General features: G+C 38.5%; 1 long non-coding RNA gene across 1 annotated transcript in view; it reads right to left on the bottom strand.

The window, feature by feature from the left end:
* Positions 1 to 13,590, bottom strand: part of LOC130858413 (uncharacterized) — a 171,015-nt gene that overhangs the window by 86,774 nt on the left and 70,651 nt on the right. The gene's annotated exons all lie outside the window — the stretch shown is intronic.

The raw sequence follows: 13,590 nt of genomic DNA, 5'->3' as shown, positions 1-13,590 counted from the left end.
GGAAGAAAATAGTTGCAAACCACATACCTGCTAAGAGACTTGTATCTAGCATATAAAAAGAGCACATACAATTCAATAATTAAAAGACAACTAAAATGGGCAAAAGATTTGAATAGACATTTCTCCAAAGAAGATATACAAGTGGCCAATAAACACATGAAAAGGCACTCAGAGCATCAGGGAAGTACAAATCAAATTTACAATGAGTTACTATTTCATACCCACTAAGATGGTTAGAACCAAAAAGACAGATAATAACAAGTGTTGTCAAGGATGTGGAGAAATTAGAACCCTGATACACTGCTGATGGGAATATAAAATGATGCAGCAATTTCACTCATATCTTTTTCAGCAATACCACTTTAAAGAAGAGTCTATCAGTTAATCAAAAGGTTTAACACAAAGTTACTGTGTAACCCAGCAATTTCACTCATGGATGTATACTCAAGAGAAGTGAAAACAAATGTATGTCCACACAAAACTTGCACATAAATGTTCATAGCGGCGTTATTCCTAATAGCCAAAAAGTGGAAACAACCCAAATGTCCATAAGCTGATGAATGGATAAATAAAATGTGGTATATTCATATGATGGAATATTATTCCTCCAAAAAAAGGAATGAAGTAACAACACATGCTACAACATAGATGAACCTTGAAAACATTATGCTAAGTGGAAGAAAATGGTCACAAAATTTATGACCGCATGTATATGAAATATTCAGTATAGGCAAATCCATAGAGACAAAAAGTAGATTAGTGTTTGTCTAAGGATAGGGAGATTGTGGGGGCAAATGGAAAATGACCGCTACTGAGTACAGGATTTGTTATAGGGGCAATGAAATGTTCCAAAAGTGATGGTTGCACAATTCTGTAAATACACTTAAAAACACTGAATTGTTGCATTTTAAATATAGGATGATGGACAAACACATTCTTTCTTATTTTTCTGTAATAAACCATTTTTAAGTTGAATTCTATTCATTTGAAAACTTATAATAACATTATCTGACACAAAAGATTCATAATGTAAATGAATAGTGTAAATGTAAAATTTTACGAAAAATCTTTAAGAAAACTCATCGTACTTTTTCAAAATGCAACTTTTGTCTACCTTTAGAGTTTTACTTACCAGGTTGCATTGTAACTGCCTACCTATATGTATCTTTTCCTAGAAAAAGTCCTGTCTATAAAGAACTCAAAGCTTCCTTATTTTCACACGTCCAGTGCCTGATGCAGTGCCTGGCAAATAGTATACATTCATTTAATGAATATTTACCAAAGGCTTGCTGTTTCAAAGTACCACACTCTGAATACTTCTGACTCCATTTGCCTAAAAGGAACTGGTATGCACTCAAAAATTATTCCTTTTGATTTGCTTTGTAAAAACAACTCTATTAGGAAAATTTTTGCTAGTTATATGTTTCTATAAGTTATTAAACTTCACATCCACACTTCTTTACAAAATGCAGTATAATTTAGATTTTTTCACTAATTCAGTTCTTTCTAAAAGTTAATCTGAACTAGTGAAACGTCACTGTGCTAAACCAGTATTTCTGTTTTCAATTTTGATTTGAAATATGCATATTCTTAGATCCAGACTTCTCATCCTTCATATATTAACCCCTGGATTGGTCATCATCATCCATAAAAGTTTATGAGTTGGAAGTAAATGTAAACAAACTACTGGTTATATTTGCTTTAGAACCAATGTTAGCACTTATTTGGGGTGGGGGTTACACACATGTTTTATTAGAATATCTTTTGTATTTCCTGCACAAACATTAGGAGGCTACCTTGAAGGGTGTTGAGTGAGAAATTGTTCTGAGCTGGACAGGAAGATCTGGCAGTTCGCAGGAAAGCCAAGCACGAGTAGGTCACACATGCAGAAGGGAAGTCAGTGAAAGATGTGGGTGAGAGATCTAGTGCTGTGAAGGCTAGCATTGGGCCATCTTTTAACTGCATGTCATAGTGAGTTGGTAGTGTTTTTCATTTGTGGATCAGTGTTTTGTTTTTGTTTGTTCTATGGTCAGTTGGTTTTTATATCTGCTAAATACCCAGAAATCGCCCTTCAATTCAGTCTTAAATACATTCTCTTTGAAAGGACAGACATGCTCATAAATGATGAGCTTTCTACATCAAGCTAGAATCCAGTTCTTCTACAACTTTATTTCTGTTTTTGTTTCCTTAAATTTCTCTGGCAACAGTTCTCAGTTGTTTAGGGTATTGCAAGAAAAAAAATAAAGATACACGGTCAGATAAAAATTTTTATAATACTCAGGGCAACAACAAGCAAAGAGAGAGAGGAAAAAAAGTCCTTCCTGATGGTAATTAGTTTTATTCCACACATGAGATTGTATTACTCTTGTCTTGGCAGGCAAACATTAGCCTTCTTCATAAATTTTATCCCGCCCACAGACCAATATAATTATAGTAAATAATTTTCTCAATTCACAATTCTGCTTTTCTCCAACCTGCCCATTATTTTCTATAGTTTTGCAATAAGCTACTACAAAATTGCATGTTTCATTACCAATTCAACATTTCTCCAAAAGCAATGCTTCCATAAGTCAGTTCCTTCCTCACCCAGCATTAAGAGCACTGTATTCCTCAATCTTTCACACCATAAAATCTCTATTCAATAAACAGAAGCTAACTTTTGATCAGGGAAGTGGGGATTGTAATAGTTTTACAACACTGGCAATATTACAGAAACAGAGAAGAAAATATTTTATTTGTTAGCATGGGATGGTAGAAAAAGCATCAGATTAAGAGTCAGAAGATCTAGAGACCTGTTAGCTATGTGACCTTCGGCAAGTCCCTTCATCTTTCTGAGCTTTAGGTTTATCATCTATAAAAATATCATCCATCTTCTAAGATTATTTGGGGGCTCAAAAAAAGAAGTAAAAACATTTGAAAATTGTAAAGAGCTACATAAACATGGAATATTATTATTATTATTTAAAATAACATATAACACTTTAAAGGCCCAACTGCCACTCCACTGGCCGGTAGCTCTACAGCCCTGAGGAAAACACCCAAATTGAACCTACAATAGATGCCTGAATATCTACTATTTTTCCCAAATAAATCCCCTTGCTATCTCCTTGCATGGGTTTGGTTTTTGTTGCTTGTTTTGGTTTGGGGGGAGGGGATTCATTTTGTTTTGTTGTCTTGCTATCTGAGTCACTGATTTTGTAGCTTCCTTCAATAAGAAGTGAAAATTTTCATAGGCAGAAATTCATCTCCATACATGCTATCATTCCATCATTTTGCTGCACTAAGAGAGACAGCCCACAGAACCTTAAACCTTTTTTTAAAGACCCCAGTGATATATGAACATTCATTTCCAAGCGCTCCCACTAGAGTCATTCTAATCCGGGAGCTCTAGGGACTGTTTGAACGTGGTCTATATGAAGTCGTTTCTCAGGCACTTCTTCTCAGTGTCATGTAGCCAACAGGCTGAATCAACCACATGCAGTAATGAAAACATCCTGTATTTATAGGGGTATTTCTCCAAGGAACATCCTTCAGCAGGAATGCCTGAAAGAGTTCTAAGAATTGAAGGACATATTTCAGACATGTCTAACCTGTCTCCGAACCCCTATAAAAATGGTCAGGATACCAAATTGTGCCTTTCCCCGCCTTGTGCTGTAAAATGATATGGGAGAGTTGTTTGGCTTTATGGCTCTCCATGTCATTGTGTCTTTTTGCTATTACATGGGTGTAAAAAAATAAATAAAAATAAGCTGTATTAAGCATTATGCCATGTCAGTACCTCACCAAGCAGCTACATAACTTCAACTGTGAATTTTGTTTTATCTTAAGGAATTTTTTTTAAATATCAGTCTGCACAAAATAGTCTACAGCCATGTAATTTTTAAATTTTTCCCCTCAAATAAAGTTCTTGGCATCCAGAAATGCTAGAAGGAGAAAAAAAAAAGCTATGAAGGATTTCTGGCAAACCAAAGTTTACATTTCCTCTTCTTTAAAGTAAAGGGGAGTTGGACTATATTCGCGTTTGATCCTTGCACTGCTTAAATTCTTGAAATTCATAAACAAAGAGCAAACTGAGTAGTTAATTATTTCATAATAGAAGATTAAATAGATATTTTTCAAAAGCTTTCCCTTGGGTAGCGTCTATTTAAAGTACCTAAGAGAATGGTCCCCAGGATTTCTGGGACAAGCAGTTGTTGTTCATTTCCATGGTCACGGGCTGGGAGGAGAAATCCCCCAAAGGAAGGTACTCACACATCAGTGGCTCTGAAGTGGGCATCCATTTCAGGGAGGAAGACAAGATATCAAACTCTACTTGGAGACCGATGAAGTAGGATCCAATCCATTGATCAGGGATCTTTGCCCAAGGGTTGGTACTGACTCAAATTGTGTAATTTTCAATCATCCTTTTTGCTGCCCTTGCCAGATTTGTTTACTCAAAACAAGTTTAAAGAGATAAAGCAATTAGAGGTAAGGAGGTAAAAGCAAGAAGAGGTGAAGAGTGCCCCTTGACCACTATCAAATGCCATAAAGATTGAGCACAGCCATCACGTCTCAGCCATCCATGGCGTGGGAGGGACTGGAATACGTTGCTTTAGCCCAGTGTGGCTGGAAATGGTTCTCTCTCCATGCCTCTGTGCCTTTCCACTTTCACCTCAGGAGCTGACTTCAGCATATTTGCTCAAAGTGATATTACAAGAAGTGGTGGATGTGAACAAAAGAATGTGGTATTCTGAAGCATTATGGCATGGAGAACACCCATGCCTATAACATGGAGGACCTTGAGAATCTACCATCTGTTCCAGTGAACCACCATCATCACCCTTTGCAGATGGAGACTGGAGCAAGAGTTTTACCAGCTTTGGCCAATCCTAGCCCCAAGAAAATGGAGCTAGGACCCTGGGGGAGGAGGGGAGGGATTAGAGGCAAAAAGAGAGAGAGAGAGAGAAATTGGGAGGAAAAAAAGCCTGCTCTGATACCCATCAAAATGGACCCAGTAGGCCTAAAAGGCAACTCAATGGAAGAAGTTTTGCACCTCACTTGGGACTTTGTGTGCATGCATGATAATCAACTGGGACTGAACTCTTTTAAGTAATATATTGTTCCTAAAGCCCTTCTGGATGTTGCATGTTTACAAGATCCTTATTACAAACTATAAAGTCCAGAAGAGGAAACTGAAACCCAGAGGAGTAAAGTAACTTGCACAAGGACATACAGCTAGTGTGTGTCCTTGTGTGTCTAGTAGCAGAGCCAGGATTCCAAGCCCAGGGCTGCCTGACTCCAAAGGCTGTGTCTCAGTCACCAGACAACACACATCACTAATGGCAACCCTCCTGCTATGCTTCCTCTGCCCCACTGATGTACATGGACTATATAAAAATTCAAATTTCATCATCCTTTTTAAAACAGTTATTTGTGTGGATGGTATGTTTATTCACATATTTCTAGGTGCATCATAATATTTGAAATAACTTTTTCCACTATTCATTTCACATTTATTCAATACATAGCTCCTGAGTCCCTAAGCCAAGCCAGGTATTGTGCTGTGTGCTTTAGGAAGTCACAGTCCATTGGAATACATCACATTAAAATGAAAATAAGTGCTTGGTTTCCCATCGTACAGTAAGGCGTAACCAAGATATTAGAGCTTGCTTATTGAGCTGCAATCCAAAACCACATTATTGGGCTATAATTTCCTATTTGATTGACAAGAAAGGACTGAGCAACTGGCCCAAGGTCAAGCAGCTAGTCAGCGGCAGTTCATTTCACTTACTTTATTGTCTCTGACATACAATGTTTTCATGATTCACCCTCTCTTAATAGCCTTATGTAATGTTCAAAACATATTTTACGTTTTACAGACATTTTTTAAATTTAAGGCCAAAGAAGCAAAAGCGTCAAAAGCTAACATTGGGCTGGATCACATTTTGAACTGCCAGCTTTAAGGACGGCAGAGAGCCTACAAGGTTTGGCTTTCCCCCAAGCATGTTTCCAGACTATGGGAGCAGTTAATTCTGTCCTAAATGCATGCTGTGTCCTCATCTCCTCAGTAGCCCTCTATCTGGGCTAAAACTTAATTGGTTTGGGTTGGGTAATTCATAGTGCCTCATTAGGGCATCAAAACACATACTAGGATCTCTAGTAATTTTCTCCCCTGAAAGAACATTGATTGCCTCCTTCATTGGGAAAGGAATTAGCTAAAGGACTCTTGGGTTTGTGCAAAGAGATTAAGTCCACAATGGATAATTTCTAAGTGTATTGTACTATCAGATTTCTTTGAGCCTATCTGTCGATCAAATTTCTCTTCTCTTGCTAAAACTTCTTGCACACCTACCCAATAGCAAGTTGAGTGTTAGTTACCTGGCAGAAATTATATAAACTACAAGTATTTTAGTTTTCGCTTGCCAGTCTCCCAGTTTTCTTTTGTCTGAGATGAACTTTGTTAATGCACTGATAGGAAAACCACCAAAAAATGGCTTTTGCTCTGATCTTGACTATTAACTACTCCACTTCTGGGTCTCTCAATAGCAGGCAGGGTCAGTGCCTATCCATATCCACTCACCTCTACACATTAAAGGATGCTAACTGCGAATATCTGCAATTCTCTACTTAGGTTTTCTGGCTTCAAGAGATGGGTCGTCTATATTTTATAGGACACGTCTAAAATGCTGGAGGGTTGATGCCCCTGCAATTAACCAATGACAGAGAGTATTTGGGGGATACACATCCAAGCTTCCTCACCTCTCAGTTGGGATAGCTCTGAAGTATACTTTACATTGTCTCCCAGGGTTCCTGGGCAGAACAAGCTCCAGTTACCCAAAGTGTTGACTAGCGTGATAACATATCCTTTATTGGCCTCTTTCCTTCCTTTCTTCTACTTCCTCACTCCACTGCCAGTGTTTACTGGGCTCATCTCTCAAAAATATCATCTCCACTTGACTCCTTGTCTCAGGGTCTGCTTCTGAGGAACATAAAGCAAAATGCTTGAGATTGTCCTGTCAATATTTGACTTCCACCATCTGACATTTAAATCTTGAAGTCATTGAGATGCTATCCCGCTACGAGGCGGTGGAGTTTTCTCAGTTGACTCAGTGTTCATCCTACAATCCAGACATACCTGTATCTGGGGTTGGGTCTGGGAACTAATGGAGTAAACTCACCAGGAGCCCTTTTTCATTGAGGTTCAAGGAACTTCCTGGAAAATATCTTACCCTAAAAGAAGAGAGAGTTGAGCCTTGCCAAAGTAGTCCAAACAATTAGATCAGTATTGATGGGAGGAGAGGATGTGGGTTGAGATAGTATTGAGTAGTATGTTAATATACCTTCTACATTCTCATAGGCAGGATATCCTTACTCCATACCCATGATCTCCTGAAGGCCCTCTAGTGGGGAATGGTGGGGACGAGAAGAGGGAGGGCAATGAAAAAGAGGGAGAAAATAAACTAGGTAAATGAAACGGCTGCTTTCCTTACAGTTGCTAAAGGAGTTCAGAATAGAAACTTGCTCCTCTTTTTGTTATTGTATCCTAGTTTTATCCTCAGATCAGTGTGTCATGAGGAAATTTTAGTAAAACTTCGATCAGCATCTCATAAATATAACTTTCTTGACGGTAGCCTGACTTGGTATGGCAAAGACATCTCATTTCTAAAAACCTGTAAACTCTTCTCTCAAGATAATATTCTGGGACTTTCCTACTGGAAAACAAAATAAAGCCATTGCCTTCTCTCCAATCATACAAAATATGCATTGGGCTTATTGCCACTGACAGTCTCGAGAGGGCTAACCTGCTGGCTTGCTCTCTTATCCCTTGCTTTCTCATAAAACTGATATCACCCCTAGTATCAGCATGAACAAAACTGTGAATGGGACCTACTCATGGCTTATGGATTCTGAATCCTCCAGGAACATCCCGCAATGCCCCTGTCAGTTGGTTTTGCCCTTGGGTATCTAATTTAACTGACAAATCTGAAGAATCACATGGAGGCAGCCACCTCCCCAGCGACTTCACAGATGGGAACCCCACAGTGAGTAAGTTATTCCAGCAAGTTTGACATTAGCTTATGTTGAACATTTTCCTGACAGGTCTGCTCATTTCTTAACAGCATAAAACAACTCACTGTTATTAGGCATGAGTCTCCCTTGACTTGATAAATACCATGGCCCCATTTCTGGCTGTTTTTATGGATGTCCTAAAGGCATCTGAAAATGGCATTTTCCATTTGGCAGATGCTGATCAACAACAATTTTTTCTAATGAGTCTTGGAAGCCTTAGCCTTAAATGCACAGGGTCAAATATTCCAGCAAGTGAAGGATATCCAACTCTACGGACAAGTGTATTTTGAGGGTGAATGGAGGTAGGGAGGGCATTCATACTGCTTGAGCACATGTGGGCATATTTTGCAAAATCAACTTAGCTGCGAATTTAACCTGAAATCAAATCAAGTCTTGGCATTATGCCTAGCAGGCATTATATAGTTGTTAGTTTCAATCACAAGAACAATTACTTCAAGTCATGGTACAGACCAGTTTTTAAAGTCCTCAGGCCAGCAAAGCCTTCCTAGGATACAGCTAGCTACAAAAAAAAATCAGTAGATGAAAGAAGTGCAATACTTTATACTTTCAGCTTTCATTAACATTTTGTCAGTCAATTGGCAACAAGCACAGAGACCTGGCACTATACCAACACCATGTGCGCAGTGCCAAGAGAGTGCAAGTGAATGCAGAAGACATAACCTGTGGGCTCAGAAAACATGAAGTCTACATCGAGTCAGACCTTACTGAATAAGCATACCCCAAACTGAAGAGAGAATACAGAAGTCTATGTAAAGATGAGATAATGAATGCAAAGCACTTAGCTGTGTGCCAGGGAGACCCACAGTAAACACTAAAGGAGGACTAGCTATTATGGTTATTTTATTAGAAAGCTTAAATTCATAATTACATAAATACTGAGAGGAAACAAACCCAGGTTGGAGGGGGGTGAGTTCTGAGTCAGATTATAAAGGTTTGGAGATTCAGGTTGGAGCAAGAAAACACAGGGCCCCTTTCCATCAGCAAGAGCTGATTAAGCCACAACACAGTTGTAGCAGTGAGTCAGTTTCATGCAAGGGCAGCAGGTCTGGCTAATCTCAAACAAAGATTCCATCAAGGAGAGGTTAAAATAAGAGATTATTGAGATGGGAAGGTGGGCAATCACTTTAGCAGCTAGGCAGAGGAGTTTGGATTTAATAGAGTCAGAAAATAAGGATCTTTAGGCAGGTGAGCCACTTAATTTTCAGAGCCCAGAGCAAAACAAAAATGTGGGTCCCCTTGTTCAAAAATTATTAAAAATTTCAGGACTGACAGGAGAGCATTACACCAAGTGTGGAACTCTTCTGAGACTGAGCCCTGTGTAAACACACAGGTCACATGCCCATGAAACCAGCCTTCTCTTCCAGAGGATGATGGTGAAAATACTTCCCAAAGACTATGATTCTAGCATCTACTCAGTGGATGCATTGAAAAGGAAAATATTTGGGGTAAAGAGATTCATAAGGTTACTCTTTACTGTAATTTGTCAAGAAAAATTGCAGAAAAAAATCTGAGAGAAGTTGACAATAGAAAAGAAATAAGGCACAAAGAAGAGTGAGGGTTTGAAATCACCTCAAGTTAAGCAGGAGGATTTTTAAAAGGGGAAATACAGAAATACAGTAAGCGTGCTTTTAAAGGACCGACTTGTCTCATTAACTGATGGCATTAATCCCTCTGTAAAATGTGCTGACTGATGTCCCAGGACACTGTATGTTAGAATGAGATGGAAGCCCCAGAAGGGCAAAGGTTTTTGTCAGTTTTGTTCATTTCTATATACTCAGGTGCCCTGGCATATAGTAGTGTCTGGAAGACAGTGCTTGGCATGTGGTAGTCACTAAATAAAGATTAAATGAATGAATGGATGAAGGAGCCTATGTTGGTATACTCCTCTCTAACAGACTCTGTGATTCTACTCAAAATTGAACTCCTTTATCCTTATCTAAAGTCAGTTACTTTTCCAAACCTTTTTAATGCCATTTGTATTTATTATTGTAATCATGTAATTTATTCAACTATGGAAACCAGTGAAGTGTGTATGTGAAGAGAGTCTTTATAAAAACTTGGTTGAATCATTGGAAAGACTCAATAAAGGAAGGTTATTGGGGGAAATGTTTTCAACTAGATGTGGAAACTATCATGAAAGAATAGGGGAAAATATATAAAATTTTAGAATTCTTGACTCCAATTGCTTTGCAAGGGGCTCTAAGATCTCACTCCACTTTAAACAGACTGAAATTGGAAACTATAGCCTATTATGGATACGTTTAATGCAAGAAAGGCTTTTCACCACACAGCAGACTCAGGCACAAAGAAAAGGCCTTAGCTCTACATCAAAAGATAGATGAAAGACTGTAAGCTTACTTATTGTTACCATTTATTGAGAAACTACTATGTGTCAGGCATAACAATACCTTCTCTATTCACATTATCACCGATTTAGGTCGCAACCCTGCCAGGTAGTATCCTTAGGCCCCTTTCATAGACAAAGATTTTGATGCTTAGTTGCTCAGTTAGGTTGTTACTTGCCCACACAGAAAGTACCAGAGCTGGATATAAATCCAGAATCTTCTGGCTCCAAATCCCAGGATCTTTCTACCATATAACACTTAAATAATTTGCTCAAATTAACTGAGATCTCCCTATTGTAAACCTAATTTACTATCCATTACATCAAGTTAACTGAATATTTTAATGACCTGACCAACCACTGAGGTCTGATTGCATCAGATGAGAATAAATCAAAATAAAATTGAATAAATAAATGAATACATAAGCAAACTAACTTAAAGAAAATAAACCAGTATGTCAGCATATTATGCCAATGGCCTAATTATAGATTATAATCATATGTAATATAATTATAGTTATAGATAATAGTTTATATTTTATATTTATACTTTACTTTCTTTATAATTTTATACTTGTATTTAACATATATTTTAATTTCTATTGACCCAATTATTTGCATTTTCTATCCTGAGAAATCCCTTCCTGATACCAAGTTACCTGGGAGGCAAATTTAATCAGAATGCTGATTGGTGAGCATAGAGTGAAAATTACTTTGGAAGGATGTTTTATGCAAACTCTAGAAAAACTCAATAAAGTATCCCTACTCTGTAACCAAATACACTGCTTTGATGACCCGATACTGTTATTCCTAAATTTAGTACCCTGTTACCATCAAACGTATGAGTTTGTTTACAGTGAAGAAAGTGATAAGAAAGAAAATTGATAAGCTATATATAGCAGGCAGAATGGCCCCCCAAACATATCCGAGCCCTGATCCCTGGAACCTATGAATCTGTTTCCCTATGACAAAAGGGACTTAGCAGATGTAATTAAGGTTATGGATATAGATTATCCAGGTGGGACCAATCTAACCATATGAATTCTTAGAAGCAGCGAACTGCATTTTCTGTCATATACCTATTTATATGCTCTACATCTCAACATTAACCATTTATTTTTCATATAATTAGGGAAAAAGTGTTGTCAGTTTAGATGAAAAGAAGAAAAGGGAAATAGAAAAATAATTCCAAAACTATAGGATCTGAGAATGGAGCAAGCTGATTGGAAGTAGGCAGATGAGGAAATGGCAGACATTTTATTTGTCAGAACTATTTAGGTGCAAGTGGCAGAAACTAGCTTGGGTCACATGCTCATCCTTTGGTCAATTATAGTTTCCAGAAGGGTAGTGTATCAACTCTGGGTGGAAGAGCCACCAAATCCATGTGGAGTGTGAGACAGACAGATACCCAAAGAAGGGGACAGTCTATTAACAGAAGGAGTAAAGAAATGCTTACTAGTAGAAACAGGCTCCCTTCCCATGTCTCTAACCCTAACAGAAAAGAGGCACGGCAAAGGCAACATAAAGAGTGGTCAGAGAGGAGTAAAGATTATAAGCTCGGTTTTAAAGACATTTAAATCTTGGTGTCAAATTTGCCTCCAGTGTAGACACTCTAAAGGCAACTTGAAATTGCTTAATAGAGAGGTAATAAGATTTGCAAGTCATCTACAGTGACATGGTAACTGAAACAGTTTTATCAGAACTCTTTGTATGTCAAGTGACAAAAAATTCACTTTAAATTACTTTAAACCAAGCAACTGAAAAAGTTCAGAGTAAAATCCAGAGGTTTAGCTGGATCTAGATGCTCAGAAAAAAAAATGGTGTCGGGTATCTGTCTTGCCCCATCTTCTCAGTTCTGCTTTGTCTGTGCTGACTTCATTCCCAGGTATGCTCTTCCTACAAGATGGAGAGAGGACCCCCAACAATCTGAGCATTCATCTTACCAGTTTAGTGACACAAGCAGAACGAGAACACCGCCTTTGCAACTGTCCCCAAAAAAGTGCTGGTGCTCTTTGGACTGCATTTTAGCCACATCTTGAACCAATCCCTTTGGCAAGAGAGAAAAAAAGACATGGATGGGCCAGCCCTGGATCATATGCCCAACCCTGGAACCAAGAGGAAAGGCCAGCAAAAGTGTGTCAACAGAAAATAAGAGATAAGAATAAAAAGTGGGCCCAGAGAAAAGTCTGTCTCTCTTTCCTCTTTCTTTTGACTTCACCACGGTTCCCACCCAGAATGTCAATGGAGGTGGTCTGTATCTTCTGCTGGGCCCTCTATGACTTCTTACTTACGTACCCAGATTAGATTAGTTCAGGGTCCTGGACCCTGGTTTGACACCTGTGCAATCCTTCCCTGATGAAAATCCTGATGCAGTTGATTTTCCTCCAAATGTGTGCAAAACATATTATGCTCCTGTGATCACAATTATGCAAAGAACCAGATGTTTACTTTTCGTTATCTTACAGATAACAGTTGGTATTTGAATGACCTACCTCATGTTTCACTGTCCTTGTCCTTTGAATTCTGTTTTGGGGTGTGTGTTCACATGCACAACTGTATTATTTTTCTCAGATGATTTTTCTTAGATTGAACTTGAACATACTAATATAGTCTTTGGTTTTCTACCGCTAAAGCAACAGATTACCACAAATTTAAAGGCTTAAAATGACACTCAAAACAAAACATGGATTATCTCACAACTTCATGGATCAGAAGTCTGGGCAGAGCATGGCTCAACTGGCTCCTGTGCTCTAGGCTTCACAGATCAGATCAAGATGTGGGCAGAGCTTCTTTCCTTTCTGGAGGCTCTAGGGAAGAATCTGCTTCTAAGCTTATTCAAGTTGTTGTTAGAATTTTGTTCCTTGGGGTTGCAGGATTAAGGCCCCATTTGCTTAATGGCTGTCAGCCCTTAGCTCCTAAAGACCTCTCTTCAGGCCTCATAGGTGGCTCCTACACTCAGAACAAGCAGCAGCACTTCAAACCCTCCTCACACTCAGAATCTCTCTGATTCCCTCTCCTGCCTCTGATTCTACTGCATGTCTCTGACTCCAACCAGAGAAACATCTCTGCTTTGAAGAGCTTTTGTGATTACATCGGGCTCACTTGGATAATCCATGTCCATAATCTTAGTTGCAGATGCAAAGTCCTTTTGGTCATACAAGAAAGAATATTTATAG

Source organism: Hippopotamus amphibius, chromosome 8 (assembly GCF_030028045.1).
Source record: "Hippopotamus amphibius kiboko isolate mHipAmp2 chromosome 8, mHipAmp2.hap2, whole genome shotgun sequence".
Lineage (NCBI taxonomy): Eukaryota > Metazoa > Chordata > Mammalia > Artiodactyla > Hippopotamidae > Hippopotamus > Hippopotamus amphibius.
Note: the sequence above shows the minus strand (reverse complement) of the source record. Positions and strands in the feature narration are given on the sequence as shown.